At 45.8% G+C, this 15790-nt stretch overlaps 1 protein-coding gene across 4 annotated transcripts in view; it reads right to left on the bottom strand.

Moving 5' to 3' along the window:
* The window catches only part of LOC139542547 (protein kinase C and casein kinase substrate in neurons protein 1-like), a 66561-nt gene that overhangs the window by 36925 nt on the left and 13846 nt on the right, over positions 1 to 15790 (bottom strand). For 2 of the 4 annotated variants that reach the window (XM_071348117.1, XM_071348114.1), the window contains exon 2: positions 14130 to 14201. The exons of 1 other annotated variant lie outside the window; for it this stretch is intronic. The gene's annotated coding sequence lies outside the window, so the exon portion shown is untranslated. Of the gene's footprint in view, positions 1 to 5525; positions 5636 to 14129; positions 14202 to 15790 lie in introns of those variants that run through there. One more of the 4 variants, XM_071348116.1, reaches the window with a different exon arrangement.

Below are 15790 nucleotides of genomic sequence, written 5' to 3'. Positions count from 1 at the left end.
GGAAAAAGGGGGATGCTTGCAAGCCGAAGAACACCATCCCAACCGTGAAGCACGGGGGTGGCAGCATCATGTTGTAGGGGTGCTTTGCTGCAGGAGGGACTGGTGCACTTCACAAAATAGATGGCATGATGAGGCAAGAAAATTATGAGGATATATTGAAGCAAAATCTCAAGACATCAGCCAGGAAGTTAAAGCTTGGTTGCAAATGGGTCTTCCAAATGGACAATGACCCCAACCATACTTCCAAAATTGTGGCAAAATGGCTTAAGGACAACAAAGTCTAGGTATTGGAGTGGCCATCACAAAGCCCTGACCTCAATCCCATAGAAAATTTGTGGGCAGAACTGAAAAAGCGTGTGCGAGCAAGGAGGCCTACAAACTTGACTCAGTTACACCAGCTCTGTCAGGAGGAATGGGCCAAAATTCACCCAACTTATTGTGGGTAGCTTGTGGAAGGCTACCCGAAACGTTTGACCCAAGATAAACAATTTCAAGGCAATGCTACCAAATATTAATTGTATGTGAACTTCTGACCCACTGGGAATGTGATGAAAGAAATAAAAGCTGAAATAAATCATTCTCTCTACTATTATTCTGACATTTCACATTCTTAAAATAAAGTGGTGATCCTAACAGGGGATTTTTACTAGGATTAAATGTCAGGAATTGTGAAAAACTGAGTTTAAATGTATTTGGCTGAGGTGTATGTAAACTTCCCACTTCAACTGTAACTGTCACGATCGTGTGGAGGAGAGACGGACCAAAACGCAGCATGTGGAAAATAAGCCATCTTCTTTTATTAGAACGACGAAGATGAACATGAAACGAAACACTTATACAAACTATACAAAAACAACAAACGACGTGAAGCTACAAACGCAAGTGCACACACAAACTACTTACGTTCAACATAGACAATTCCCCACAAACAGCTAAAGCCTACGGTTGCCTTAAATATGGCTCCCAATCAGAGACAACAATAACCAGCTGTCTCTAATTGAGACCCAATTCAGGCAACCATAGACTTTCCTAGATACCTACACTCAACCATAGACACAGCTAGACTACTATACTAAACATAAACCCAACTACTCTAATAAACCCCCTAAACCTTACAACCACCCTAGACACTACAAAAACCACATACATTCCCCATGTCACACCCTGACCTAACCAAAATAATTAAGAAAACAAAGAATACTAAGGCCAGGGCGTGACATAACCCCCCCCTTAAGGTGCGAACTCCGGGCGCACCAGCACAAAGTCTAGGGGAGGGTCTGGGTGGGCGTCCGTCCACGGCGGCGGCTCCGGCACTGGTCGTGGTCCCCACCCCACCATAGTCACTACCCGCTTTCGTAGCCTCCTCCAAATGGCCACCCTCCACATTAACCCCACTGGATTAAGGGGCAGCACCGGACTAAGGGGCAGCACCGGACTAAGGGGCAGCACCGGACTAAGGGGCAGCACCGGACTAAGGGGCAGCACCGGACTAAGGGGCAGCACCGGACTAAGGGGCAGCACCGGACTAAGGGGCAGCACCGGACTAAGGGGCAGCACCGGACTAAGGGGCAGCACCAGGATAAGGGGCAGCACCAGGATAAGGGGCAGCTCCGGACTGAGGGACGGCAGCTCCGGACTGAGGGACGGATCCTGGCTGGATGACGGCTCTGGCGGATCCTGGCTGGACGGCTCTGGCGGATCCTGGCTGGACGGCTCATGGCTTGCTGACGGATCTGGCTGCTCATGGCTGGCTGACGGCTCTGGCTGCTCATGGCTGGCTGACGGCTCTGGCTGCTCATGGCTGGCTGACGGCTCTGGCTGCTCATGGCTGGCTGACGGCTCTGGCTGCTCATGGCTGGCTGACGGCTCTGGCTGCTCATGGCTGGCTGACGGCTCTGGCTGCTCATGGCTGGCTGACGGCTCTGGCTGCTCATGGCTGGCTGACGGCTCTGGCTGCTCATGGCTCGCTGACGGCTCTGGCTGCTCATGGCTCGCTGACGGCTCTGGCTGGTCATGGCTCGCTGACGGCTCTGGCTGGTCATGGCTCGCTGACGGCTCTGGCTGGTCATGGCTCGCTGACGGCTCTGGCTGGTCATGGCTCGCTGACGGCTCTGGCTGGTCATGGCTGGCGGAAGGCTCTGGCTGGTCATGGCTGGCGGAAGGCTCTGGCTGATCCGGTCTGGCGGAAGGCTCTGGCTGATCCGGTCTGGCGGAAGGCTCTGGCTGATCCGGTCTGGCGGAAGGCTCTGGCTGATCCGGTCTGGCGGAAGGCTCTGGCTGATCCGGTCTGGCGGAAGGCTCTGGCTGCTCCTGTCTGGCGGAAGGCTCTGGCTGCTCCTGTCTGGCGGAAGGCTCTAGCAGCTCCTGTCTGGCGGAAGGCTCTAGCAGCTCCTGTCTGGCGGAAGGCTCTAGCGGCTCCTGTCTGGCGGAAGGCTCTAGCGGCTCCTGTCTGGCGGAAGGCTCTGTAGGCTCATGGCAGACGGGCGGCTTTGCAGGCTCATGGCAGACGGGCGGCTTTGAAGGCTCAATACAGACTGGCAGTTCATGCGGCGCTTGGCAGACGGACAGTTCAGACGGCGTTGGGCAGACGGGCAGTTCAGGCGCCGTTGGGCAGACGGGCAGTTCAGGCGCCGTTGGGCAGACGGGCAGTTCAGGCGCCGCTTGGCAGACGGGCAGTTCAGGCGCCGCTTGGCAGACGGGCAGTTCAGGCGCCGCTTGGCAGACGGGCAGTTCAGGCGCTGCTGGGCAGACGGGCAGTTCAGGCGCCGTTGGGCAGACGGCAGACTCTGGCCGGCTGAGACGCACTGTAGGCCTGGTGCGTGGTGCCGGAACTGGAGGTACCGGGCTAAGGACACGCACCTTCAGGCTAGTGCGGGGAACAACAGGGCACACTGGACTCTCAAGGCGTACTATAGGCCTGATGTGTGGTACCGGCACTGGTGGTACCGGGCTGAGGGCACGCACAACAGGGCGAGTACGGGGAGAAGGAACAGTGCGTACAGGGCTCTGGAGACGCACATGAGGCTTGGTGTGTGGTACCGGAACTGGTGGTACCGGACTGGAGACACGCACCTCAAGGCTAGTGCGGGGAGCAGGGACAGGGCACACTGAGTTCTCAAGGCGCACTATAGGACTGGTGCGTGGTACCAGAACTGGTGGTACTGGGCTGGGAACACACACCACAGGGCTAGTGCGAGGAGCAGTAACAGGACGCACAGGACTCTGGAGACGCACAGGAGGCTTTGTGCGTGCTGTAGGCACTGTCTTAACCAGACGGCTAGCACGCACCTCAGGACGAGTATGGAGAGCTGTTCCCGGTGACATTAAATCACCAACACGTTCATTCGGACGGATGCCGTGCCTCATGCACCAAACCAATACATCCCTCATAACTCTCTCCTCCAATTTCTCCATTAACTCCTTTACTGTCTCTGCGTCACTCTCCTCCAAATCCGCCCTCACCGGCTCCTTACGGTAAGCAGGAGGAGTTGGCTCACGTCTCCCGACTGACCCAACTAAACTACCCGAGAGCCCCCCCCCCAAGAAATTTTTGGGTTTGACTTACGGGCTTCCAGCCTTGTTTCCTTGCTGCCTCCTCATATCTCCGCCTCTCTGCTTTCGCTGCCTCCAGCTCAGCTTTGGGGCAGTTATATTCTCCTGGTACTTCGCGGTCCAGAATTTCCTCCCAATTCCAATAGTCCTGTGTAGGTGGGTCCTGTTGTTGTTTCACACGCTGCTTGATCCGATTCTGGTGGGGAATTCTGTCACGATCGTGTGGAGGAGAGACGGACCAAAACGCAGCATGTGGAAAATAAGCCATCTTCTTTTATTAGAACGACGAAGATGAACATGAAACGAAACACTTATACAAACTATACAAAAACAACAAACGACCGTGAAGCTACAAACGCAAGTGCACACACAAACTACTTACGTTCAACATAGACAATTCCCCACAAACAGCTAAAGCCTATGGTTGCCTTAAATATGGCTCCCAATCAGAGACAACAATAACCAGCTGTCTCTAATTGAGACCCAATTCAGGCAACCATAGACTTTCCTAGATACCTACACTCAACCATAGACACAGCTAGACTACTATACTAAACATAAACCCAACTACTCTAATAAACCCCCTAAACCTTACAACCACCCTAGACACTACAAAAACCACATACATTCCCCATGTCACACCCTGACCTAACCAAAATAATTAAGAAAACAAAGAATACTAAGGCCAGGGCGTGACAGTAACTGTATACTCTTTGAAAGAACTATATAAAACCTTTGCTTTAGTGTCAAGTTTTTATCTTAGATGATCAACATTACGATATTTACATGTACACACACTTGTGACATTGAAAAGCTGACCTTCCGCAGCACTACCATGGATGTGAAATAACAAGGGAAAACAGAACTCATACTATTTCAGAATTCTCTGGTGAGACAAGCTACATGGAAGGTCACAGTCTTTTTATGCATTGTAACCACTCAAACTATTATAGTGTCAAGGGGACATTGATAGATTGGGCACAATGTTTGTTGATACTAAAGCATAATGTGGACACAAAGGTCCTCAGGTTCAGATGGTCACTAGGCTACACTACAGAATGAGAATTATTATATATATTTTTAATTTAACCTTTATTTAACTATGCAAGTTAGTTAAGAACACATTCTTATTTACAATTTACAATACATCCTCCTCTGGTACTCAGGGTTGTAGAGTGCCACAAAAAAAAGTAATCACATGAGGGGAAGTGTGAGGGGGTTCGGGAGACATGCTGCTTAGTTATTTGGGTAAATTCCGCCAGTAAGTTGCCTTCCTTCACAATTGATGGTGAGAAGGAGACGAGAAAAAGAGAGGAAGAGAGAATAATGAATTGATTCATTAATTGGTGTTCAGTATGACAGGTGTCATATCTAAACATAAAAATATCTATATCAAGGCTTCAATATATTGCACATAATTTTCGTGTTACGTGTGGCTTCAAGGTCGGCAATTGTGCCAATCCAAACAGATACCCATTCTACTTCTTTTTTAGAGCAAGACTCAGAAGGTTCATTTCACGTATTGTACCTGAACTGATTCCGTAAGCTGATGTCAGTAATTTACCATCAGTATCTCAGAGAAACCCTCCCAAATCTTTCAAACCATAAGTCTATATCAAACCACGTCCACTAGGTGTCCACTAGGTGTCCATTTAAAAAAACTACCAGAACACCGTCTCCCTCAATAACTACACTTAAAATGCAAGAGGACAGACCATTTAACAAACTGAAGGCAATTCAAATAACTTGAATAAGAGACATACAGCCAAATGTTATATGCAAGTTTTGATCCAAGCCTTGGGCAATAAATTAATCAAAGAGTTCTCTTGAAGACAAAGCTTGCAGGATATTGCACTGTACAATAAACATTCTGCCATCTGTCTAACAGTACAGCAACAAGGAAATAAACTACGGCAAAAGGCAAAGCCATTATGGCTCACAAATTAGCAACAATATTCATTGTTTTCGCTTACCCTAATTGCACCCATGAAAACAGATTGAAGGACACTATCAAACAGAAAAGTATATCCACAAGCCCTTGTGGGAACAATGCGCGGGCTACTCCCTCTTCAAGTATTATTCAAGTATTATTTTGTAGTCCAGATCTGGCTTCTGTTGATGCAAACATCAACAGAGAGAACAGAGGCCGTCTTGGCCAGACCCAGTGTGAACAAGCCAGTGTTTCTCAATGGTGGAAAGATAATCCTGCAACGTTCCAGTTGAATGGCTTAGAAGGGGAGGGTAAAGAAGAGAACAGGAGAAGATAGGAGGAGCAATAGAATATACATGCATTGCAAAGATAGAAAGAGAGAAGAAGTCTGAGATTACACTGCCAAGCAGGGTGTTATTATGTATTGATAGACTAGCTAGATAAATGTGCCAGGCATCATACATTTGTGTGTGAGAGAGGTAGGGTGTTCTGTGTGTGGGATGGTGTGTACATGCAAAAAAGCCACACACAAGTCTAGGGTTGCAACGGGAGGGTATATTACTGGAAACTTTATAAGTTTACCAGTAAACTACCAGCATTTTGGTATCTTTCAAGGATTTTATGTAATTTATCATAAGAAATCAAGTAGCATTTCCCTACACCCACAATAATACCTGCTAAATATGTGTCTGTGACCTTTTTGACTGGTGTTTGTAATTATCTCTGGCCCTCTGTGTGGCATTATCACATGTAAAATATATGAAATAATTAAATAAGATGATTTTCTAATTTAAAAAATGGAATGACAAAGCTGTAAAACATTATCCTAAATATATACCATCAACTTGTTTCATTTGAGGGTTTCAGCATGAAATATCGATTATATTTTTGAGGTAATATATAAAGGATACACCATCGTAATAGGGCTGTTCGTGGCTCTTCTAAAGCCTTGAATGACAACCACAACACGCATGTAAACCTATTACAGTAATCAGATTTCAGAGTCAGGGTCTAACTTTATTCTCTTACACCCTACCATCCCCCTTTCTGCCACTGATTAGAAAGGAAGCTGATTACCAAACCAGGTAGGTAGCTTACTCAAATACGCCTGAGCTCATCTATAACTCACTCTTATCCAAACAATATGAATTCCATAATGGTGGTTGTCTGGCATCCAATAGCAACTATCTGCCATGTACTTTCTAGAACATGTTGGGTTCTTGATACACTCTACCTGTCATGGCGGCTGCTATACAAAAAAAACACTCTGAGAGGACCTTATATTGAGATGCTGGGAGGGAAGACACATGGAGAGAGAAGGAAAGAGAGAGAAATAAAGATAGGGAGGGAGAGACAGAGGCTTTTGAGAGAGAGAGAGAGACAGAGGCTTTTGAGAGAGAGAGAGAGAGAGAGAGAGAGAGAGAGAGAGAGAGAGAGAGAGAGAGAGAGAGAGAGAGGTAGAGAGGCTTCTGAGACAGAGGGAAAGGGAGAGAGAGAGAGTGAGGCTTCTGAGAGAGAGAAACCGAGGTCTTTTAACAGGGACAAATTTTCCTGTGTCCCTGGAGTCTTAACAAGATCATAGAGCCCAATACTGACTAGGCTCAATATGGCTAAGCCTGTCCCAAGTGACAGGGTGGGTGGAGCAGGTGCAGAGAGTGCAGGAAGCTGTTGTGAGCAAGACAGTTGGTGAGCGGAATAGAGAGCGCCAATGGGTCAGAGTGGTAGCTAAATAGATCATGAGAGAGATGTGATTCATCTCCGGGGCGGGCGATGCCGTGACAGCGGTAGGGTGGAATAAACAGGCTGTTGAATGTTGCCAGGAGAAAGACAGCGCTACAGAGCTGTGTGCACGGTGCTTGCATCATCACGGGACACCATGACAGCCAAGACCATCAATAAGCCTGTCACGTGACAGAAGGTTGGAGGGGTCAGTGGAGATGAGATGAGGGTGGTGGGAAGCTGGCCATTACACAGATTAATCAGGCGAGAACATGAGGGGTGGTTAGGTGGATGAGTGTCATCAGGCCACTCCGCAATCAACTCCTATAGGGCCTCCTCATGTCCATAACCGCAGAGAACCTGCACTCTGGTGAAAATGAACAGGCTAGCTCCGTAAACACATCAGGCTTTTAGCAGTGCAAGTGAGTGAGTGAGTGAGTGAGTGAGTGAGTGAGTGAGTGAGTGAGTGAGTGAGTGAGTGAGTGAGTGAGTGAGTGAGTGAGAGAGAGAGAGAAACGGGTGTTTGAAGAGGCAGAGTGTGAATGTGATAAAGAGAGTGAGCGAGATAGAGGGGGCTTGTTGTATTTATCAGCATAACGTGTCCTGCCATGGACCCTGTGCTCTGCTCTGTTCTGTTCTGTTTGCTGTGCCGTGGAATGATCAGAGCTGACGTGACCACCCAGATAGGGAGTCTGCAGCAAAGTAAAAAGGTTCCTATAACCTTTCTCTCCCCAAAACCTGTACTGCTATACCCAGACAACAGATGATGTTCCTATAACCTTTCTCTCCCCAAAACCTGTACTGCTATACCCAGACAACAGATGATGTTCCTATAACCTTTCTCTCCCCAAAACCTGTACTGCTATACCCAGACAACAGATGATGTTCCTATAACCTTTCTCTCCCCAAAACCTATGCTGCTATACCCAGACGGCAGATGATTTTCCTTATAACCTTTCTCTCCCCAAAACCTGTGCTGCTATACCCAGACAGCAGATGATGTTCCTATAACCTTTCTCTCCCCAAAACCTGTACTGCTATACCCAGACAGCAGATGATGTTCCTATAACCTTTCTCTCCCCAAAACCTGTGCTGCTATACCCAGACAACAGATGATGTTCCTATAACCTTTCTCTCCCCAAAACCTGTGCTGCTATACCCAGACAGCAGAAGATGTTCCTTGAAATGATTCTGGATGAAACCGGACAGAAATTGGGCATCTGTGTCTCAATCATGTACAGTTATAGTCATTGGCTAGTGTTTCCCTTGGAGCAATGTGAGGGGAGTCAAAGGTCACATGAGGATGACAATGCATCCTGCCCCACCCCCACTACACACCCGCTGCATATTGTGATGAAAGAGACTGAAATACTGCTGCACTATATCAAATGTCCTTTCAGAGAGAGAGGGAATGAAGGCACCGTAGCAGTGAGAGATAAGGTCTACAGGCTGCTCTTTGGAAGCTCTTTCAAATGAGGACTGGATCATTGACTGGAAGCAAATCTACACGAAGGCAGAATCTGAGCAGAATTGAGCAGTATCTGAATACACTGCAGCATGTGTGCGTGGGAGGCATTCCTCCTCGTGTGAGCAGGAGGGAAACCAGTATGATGAACAAATGGATGTGGGAGGGACAGCGCTACACACCATCAGGATGATAATACTGAGCTCAGCCAGAGAGATTCAGTACAAATACAGTAGCACGACTGCATTCACATTCCACTGAATGTCTGCTCAGACCTGGCCTTCAGGCACACAGGCGTAATACATCCTGCTTATTCAACTGCTCTCTGTCATCACGAGAGGCACATACACTCACACAGGAAGACAAATGAATCACCATTTGTACGGATTCCATTTCAGTGACTCAGGCCTCTGATTCAGAGGTGGCCTACGGTAGTTAGCATAGCCCTAGGGCTTGCTACAGGGCCAGGGCTTCTGGGTGGAGGGACACAACATCCAGCTCCCTCCCATGCCTTCCTCCCAGTCCAGCCCAGGATTGTATTCATTAGGCACCAAACAAAAGAAAACGTAACAAAGGGTGCTAGGATTTCCCCGGGGGACTAACTGGACAATACGTACCGCTTGTTCTCATTTTAAGTTGAACAAGTGCTTTAAAGCATTTTGCTACAGTGTGTGCCATAATGAATACAACCCAACATTGCATTAGAGTTCAGCAGGAACAGCTGATGATGTCATTGCTCTAGCAGGCCAGAGACACTGACCGGTTACATGGGACAGGCTTAGCCATGTTGAGCTAGGTCAGTACTGGCCTCTGTGATCTTGTTAAGACTCCAGGGACACAGATTTGTCCCTCTACCAAAATTTACTAATAAATAAATCTCTCTCGTGGATAAAGCATAATCAATCTATTTTCTCAGTGGGACGTGATACATTCCCCACCTTCACACCACACACTTCATTACTCCTGTCAAATCATCAACAGTCAATACACATTATCAACAAAGGGTGAACACAGCCCTGAGCATGGTACTGAGAACAAACACAGCTATAGCAAGAGTACAATAGCCACAGGAAAGGTCTACATGCTACAAGTCATGCCAAGTAGACTAGCCATACAGCAAAGCCAAAACCTCGCTATAAGGTTATGTATCGAAATAAGCAGCTTTGAGACAAAGGAGATGATTGTGGACTACAGGAAAAAGAGGACCAAGCACGCCCCCATTCTTATCGACGGGGCTGCAGTGGAGCAGGTTGAAAGCTTCAAAGTTCCTTGGTGTCCACATCACCAACAAACTAACTTGTGAAGAGGGCACGACAAAACCTATTCCCCCTCAGGAGACTGAAAAGATTTGTAACGGGTCCTCAGAACCTTAAAAGATTCTACAGCTCCACCATCGAGAGCATCCTGACTGGTTGCATCACTGCCTGGAATGGCAACTGCTCGGCCTCCGACCGCAAGGCACTACAGAGGGTAGTGCATACGGCCCAGCACATCACTGCGGCCAAGCTTCCTGCCATCCAGTACCTCTATACCAGGCAGTGTCAGAGGAAGGCCCTAAAAATTGTCAAAGACTCCAGCCACCCTAGTCAGACTGTTCTCTCTGCTACAGCCACCCAGTCATAGATTGTTCTCTCTGCTACCGCACGGCAAGTGGTACCAGAGCGCCAAGTCTAGGTCCAAGAGGCTTCTAAACAGCTTCTACCCCCAAGCCATAAGACTCCTGAACACCTAACCAAATGGCTACCCAGACTATTTTCATTGACCCCCTTTACACCACTGCTACTCTCTGTTGTTATCATGTATGCATAGTCACTTTAATAACTCTACCTACATGTACATATTACCTCAACTTACCGGTGCCCCCGCACATTGACTCTGTACCAGTACCCTCCTGTATATAGTCTCGCTATTGTTATTTTACTGCTGCTCTTTAACTACTTGTTACTTTATTTCTTATTCTTATCCGGGTTTTTTAAACTGCATTGTTGGTTAGGGGCTTGTAAGTAAGCATTTCACTGTTGTATTCAGCGCATGTGACTAATACAATTTGATTTGATTTTGAGATGCAGATACTTTAACTTAAAATAGCTCACAGTAAGTATATATTGGAGCTGTAACACAGATCAATGTCATATTTACAACATGAAGAGCTCAAAGTCAAGGTTACATTGAACATAGTTTAATTAATTGTCACATTCTGTTAAAGGTCCCCAAAGCACACACATTGCTGGGTCGCTCGTCTTTTCAGTTCGCTGCAGCTAGAGACTGGAATGAGCTGCAACAAACACTCAAACTGGACAGTTTTATCTCAATTTCTTCATTCAAAGACTCAATTATGGACACTCTTACTGACAAGTTGTGGCTGCTTTGCGTGATGTATTGTTGTCTACCTTCTTGCCCTTTGTGCTGTTTGTACCCTGTTTTGTGCTGCCACCATGTTGTGCTGCTACCATGCTGTGTTGTCATGTTGTGTTGCTACCATGCTGTGTTGTCATGTGTTGCTGCCATGCTATGTTGTTGTTTTAGGTCTGTCTTTATGTAGTGTTGTCTCTCTTGTCGTGATGTGTGTTTTGTCCTATATTTTTAATCCCAGGCCCCGTCCCCGCAGGAGGCCTTTTTCCTTTTGGTAGGCCGTCATTGTAAATAAGAAAGTGTTCTTAGCTGACTTGCCAAGTTAAATAAAGTTTAAATAACATAAAATAAATAAATAGAGATATTGATAGAGCTTAATGCAAGGTTTGAATAGCAGTAGTTTTATCAAGTGCCTCAGCATTTGGATTTATGAATTTCCTGCGCACACACTGCATATTACACATTTATCTCTGTCTTGAAAATCCTCACTGCACACACTGCATTAGCAATCATTTTGATTACAGAGCTTCAAGGAGAGAAAAAACGTTGATGAAAATTTGAAGTAGAGTTAAATGGTACAGCATGGTTTTCATCATGTTGCTGTAAACATACGTTTACATACGTTTGCCAATAAAGCCCCTTTCTCAATTCAGAGAGAGAGAGAGGGATATTGTGTAGATCCCCAGGCTTTACACGGCTGAAATATCACGGTAGGCAAAGATGTTTGCTTTATTCAAGAAATAAAAGGCACTAATTGCAGGGGACACACATACAGTAGCAGTACACACACACTCACGTACACACTCTCTGGCAGTATTTATTGTGCCTTTGAAGAACCGCTGAATGCCTGATATGTTAACGTAGCTAACCTATAACAATGACATGCATTCCCCAAATACAGTACATCAAACAACTCTCTCTCTCTCACACACACCACACATCCCTCACACACACAACCCCCACTCAGAACACGCAACTCCTAGTCCTGATTTAAGTGTCCAGAGTGCTGCTGCAGTGGTTATGTAACCCACAAGCCTTCTGCCACAAGCCTCCTGGTGACAGTGAGTGTGGTAAAGAGAGAAAACCATGGGAGGAGGGGAGAGAATGATGGAGAGCAGAGGAGGAGAAAGAGATAGGGGGAGGAGGAAGACTGACATATTGTAAAGGGTGTTAAAGGGGAAGGGAAGAGCATGCACGGTACAGGCAGCAGCAATGGCTGTCTGCTCCACCACTTCCATCTGATGGAGAGAGATGGTGAATGTAGACAGGGCTCTCATGTCACTCCACCCTGGTCCAGTTTTTCCAGAGCCGAGGCACAGAGATGGAAGGAGCAGGGGAAGAAGGAAGGCGATACTGAATCTGGGAGCGGAGCTCTTCAAACACCAGCCTTTCTCTTCCTTCCCTCCATTTAGCTCCCTGACGCTCCCCAGAACACTGATTCTTCAAAGGCACGGTAAATACTGCCAGAGCGTGTGTGTGTGTGTGTGTGTGTGTGTGAGATCCCCTGGCCTAAATCCATCTTAATAACCTGAATGCTGTAAAAAGAGGATAGAGACAGAATGTAGAAGTGTTTGTGGAAGAGCTCACATGATGGATGGTTCGCTGCTATGAGGTGCAAATTGATGTTGTGACAACCAAGTAGAGACATTAGATGCCTTGATACTCTCACAATAATCCTATATACAGAATGTATGTTATTCTATCATAGACAAGGTAAAAATAAAATGGCAGCAGCACTAATGATGATTGACATTAATCTACATGCTATCTAACACCATGTCTACCTACTGACATTCATTTACAGCTTAGTCCATGTAACACTTACACAACAACTTCATAACTGGCTTACTACAATGTTTATGTTGTCTCAGAGAGAGTTTAGCAGATGCATAGGTACAGAGCAAATTGTACCATGTCTGGGTCTACTACGGGTTTGGTTGTATAACAAAACATACTCCAATCATAACCTCAAGTAAATCAAGGCAGTATATTAGCAGCACTAACATGAAATGACTGACCATGCCTGACAGTTGAGATACAATGACAGGAGCACTGTCCAGTCCATAAGCATCTTATGCTTCTATATGTAAACAGGTCTTATGGCCACAGGCAGATCAGTCGTCACTATAAAGGTCTTGGTTGAAGAAGGTTCATCAGACTATGCAGTGTGTGCATTTTGACTCTAATGGACAATTTGACTACTATTTTCCTTCTTGCATTTTTTTACACTGTTGGATTGCATATTTGCACATGTGCTGAATCGCAATACACACACACACACTCCCTATTTTCCACCAACACAGATCAGTACACATGAATGTCTTGGAATGTGGTTGCTCGAACTCTCCTTCTAAGCAGCTCCATCCCTCCCTCTCTTCCCCAGCCCAGACAGCTGTGGGTACCTGGACTAGAGCAGACCCACAGAACTGGGCTAACCAAACACAGCCTAAGGAAGTTGTTGTCTTACAGACCACACAGAGGAGGTGATCAAACAAGGAACATAGTAATTATTCCTGAATTATTGTTTGACAGTGTGTGCCATTTTAGGGGAGATGATGAAAGAGCTTGTGAATTCATAATTCTTCAACTGCAATCCATAGACGCTCCACTCAAACAAGAAGACCAGGTGAAACCAAATGTATAGTTCAAAGGTTAAAGACGAGAGGACACCAAGGCCTGGTCAGAGGAGGTCTAGGGTATGTGGACATAGGTAAGTATTTACTGTATGTCACAGGTTACATTGGATGGAACAGAATGGACAGGAAATAGAATGGCCTGTTAATCTGAGTGTAGTGCCCTCTTACAGAAACCCCCCAGTGAGCCCGGGCCTGTAACGGAATGACCACCTCATGAAATATTATTGATGTGCTGCTTTTAATTAGTCCAGCGGGAGCGTTTACCTAGTTAAAGATTTATGACCGAGACGGCCATTAGAACAATGCTTCAGAGACCAAACTACAGCCAACAAACATGTGGTTCCTTTGAGAAGCCTGATGACCACTGCAGGTCTATTGCAACCCCAAGTATACAGACAATCATACTAAATATATAATACATATACTAAATCATACAAAAGGCTAAGAGACAAAGAGGACAAGGTTGAAGACTCACCTTCTCCACTGGATGGGAAAATCAGGTTTCCATAAACCCTGGAGAGTGCTGCTGTCCTCTACAGGAGGTCACCTACACAGAGAGACAGGTTCAGGGAGACGTGTTGCAGACGCCCTCTATTTTCTGCAGTCTTATTTGAATAAACCTGACCTGACCATAATTCAACATGAGGGAAGATAAAATGGGAGTGTGGCACCTTGACAAAAAAGCAGACCACCAGACACAGCACAAAGGATGGGTGGTAACACTATTTTTAAGGGTACATAAAACATTTATAAGGCCTTTATAAACAGTTTGCTCACCATTTATTAATATTTACTCCCACATGTGTAAATCTTAGTAAAGTAGTTATTCACATATACAGCTCTGGTAAAAATGAAGAGACCAGTGCAAAATGATCGGTTTCTCTGGTTTTACTATTTATAGGTATACGTTTGGGTAAAATGAACCTTCTCGTTTTATTCTGTAAACTACTGACAACATTTGTCCCAAATTCCAAATAAAAGATATTGTCATTTAGAGCATTTATTTGTAGAAAATGACAACTGGTCAAAATAACAAAAAAGATGCAGTGCTGTCAGACCTCGGATAATGCAAAGAAAATAAGTTCATATTCATTTTTAAACAACACAATACTAATGTTTTAACTTAGGAAGAGTTCAGAAATCAATTTGGTGGAATAACCCTGATTTTCAAATCACAGCTTTCATGCGTTTTGACATGCTCTCCACCAGTCTTTCACATTGATGTTGGGTGACTTTATGCTATTCCTGGCACAAAAATTCAAGCAGCTCGGCTTTGTTTGATGGCTGTGACCATCACTCTTCCTCTTGATCACATTCCAGAGGTTTTCAATGGGGTTCAGGTCTGGAGATTGGGCTGGCCATGACAGGGTCTTCATCTGGTGGTCCTCCATCAACACCTTGATTGTGATGGGGTTCACCTTGGGGTCAGGATAGGGGCTGCACCAAATGATTGATGTATTTTAATAATTGATTATGCTGTATTAATAGAAGGGGGGGGGCTATAAGACCCCCCCCCCCCCCCCACTACATTTATAGAGTCCTAGACCACAGATTAGCAATATATGCATTATAAGGTTTAATACTGTTCCACGGTTCTTTTCTAGTCTCTGCCTCTTATAAGAAACGGTCTGAGAGATGTGTGAGCTATTGCAGTCAAAACAGGGTGTCTGTGAGAAAGCGCCTCAAGGCTAAAAGAGATACATAGACACAGAACCTTGCAGGGGAGTAAAGAGATAAGAGACAAGTCAGACATACTACTGTAAACCACACGGGAATGGAAAATTACTCTCTCAGACCTTAGAAAACACTGGACCACTGTTCACTCCTGCAAGTTTGTATAACTGTATATGCATGGGCTTGGTCTCATGAGTAGAAGGTGTTGACGTAGGCAGATACATCACTAGGGGTTGACTGCACACATATTAAAGCAACTTTAACCTTTTTTATTTTGCAGAACTTACTCTGAAACATGCGTGCTATGTTTCCGTTGTCAACTTCTGTCTGCAAATATATTAATAAAGGTTTGATTGATTACTTGAAGATATTTTCTGATAGCTGATTTCATCAATAAACCAATGATTGACAAGGAACAAGGAACCTACCCCAACAATTGACCTGGCTGTGTGGCATGGAGCA

This window comes from Salvelinus alpinus, chromosome 17 (assembly GCF_045679555.1).
Source record: "Salvelinus alpinus chromosome 17, SLU_Salpinus.1, whole genome shotgun sequence".
Taxonomy (NCBI): Eukaryota; Metazoa; Chordata; class Actinopteri; order Salmoniformes; family Salmonidae; genus Salvelinus; species Salvelinus alpinus.
The sequence above is the reverse complement of the archived record's forward strand: the minus strand, read 5'-3'. Positions and strand labels throughout refer to the sequence as shown.